Raw genomic sequence first — 1,084 nt, forward strand, 5'->3', positions numbered from 1 at the left:
ACTGCCTATAGAACAAAGCCCAAGTTTCTTATCATGACATCCCATACCCTCTTCAATCTGGAAAGTTCAACCCTTTTCAGCCTGATTGCTCCTCATGGATTCCATGTCTAGGCTATCTGGATTTCTAGAAACATGACCATAGCTTTCCAAAATCTCATGCCCATTCATCGCTGGAATACTGTCCCTCCACCAATCTTTTCCCATAAAAATCATACGCAAGTGAAAACAAACTCATTTTATCTTTCTGGGCCCATAATTAAACTACATTTTCCAGCCCTCTTGCATCTAGACAGTATGACTGCTTTTCTCCAATAGAAAGAGAATGGAAGTGCCCTTTCTTTTCCTTCTGGTGGCAGCCAGTAGGTAAGCCAAGATGGGTGGATACAAGTACATCCAGGAACTATGGAGAAAGAAGCAGTCTGATGTCATGCACTTTCTTTTGAGGGTCTGCTGCTGGCAGTGCCGCCAGCTCTCTGCTCTCCACAGGGCTCCTCACCCCACCTGGCCTGATAAAGCACGCCAACTGGGCTACAAGACCCAGCAAGGCTACGTTATATATAGAATTTTGCATTCACTGTGGTGGCCAAAAATGCCCAGTTCCTAATGGTGGAACTTACCACAAGCCTGTCCATCATGATGTCAAGCAGCTAAAGTTTGCTCAAAACCTTCAGTTCATTGCAGAGGAGTGAGCTGCATGCCACTGTGGGGCTCTAAGAGTCCTGAATTCTTACTGGGTTGGTGAAGATTCCACATACAAATTTTTTGAGGTTATTCTCATTGATCCATTCCATAAAGCTATCAGAAGAAATCCTGACACCCAATGGATCACCAAACCAGTCCACAAGCACAGGGAGATGCCTGGGCTGACATCTGCAGGCCGAAAGAGCCGTGGCCTTGGAAAGGGCCAGAAATTCCACCACACTATTGGTGGTTCTCACCAGGCAGCTTTGAGAAGGCGCACTACTCTCCAGCTCCACCATTACTGCTAATATAAGTAAAGTTTGTAAAATTCATATCTAATAAGCAATTTAGGACAGTCATGTCTGCTTACAGGTGTTATTTGTCCATTAAAACTAGTCTGCAG

At 44.9% G+C, this 1,084-nt stretch overlaps 1 pseudogene; it reads left to right on the forward strand.

Annotated features, from left to right (window-relative positions):
• The first annotated feature begins 373 nt into the window (after positions 1-373).
• LOC105709103 (large ribosomal subunit protein eL15-like) lies at positions 374-994 on the forward strand (annotated as a pseudogene).
• Positions 995-1,084: the final 90 nt, after the last annotated feature.

Source organism: Aotus nancymaae, unplaced genomic scaffold, assembly GCF_030222135.1.
Source record: "Aotus nancymaae isolate 86718 unplaced genomic scaffold, 86718_ANA_hifiasm-v0.15.2.pri h1tg000048l, whole genome shotgun sequence".
Lineage (NCBI taxonomy): Eukaryota > Metazoa > Chordata > Mammalia > Primates > Aotidae > Aotus > Aotus nancymaae.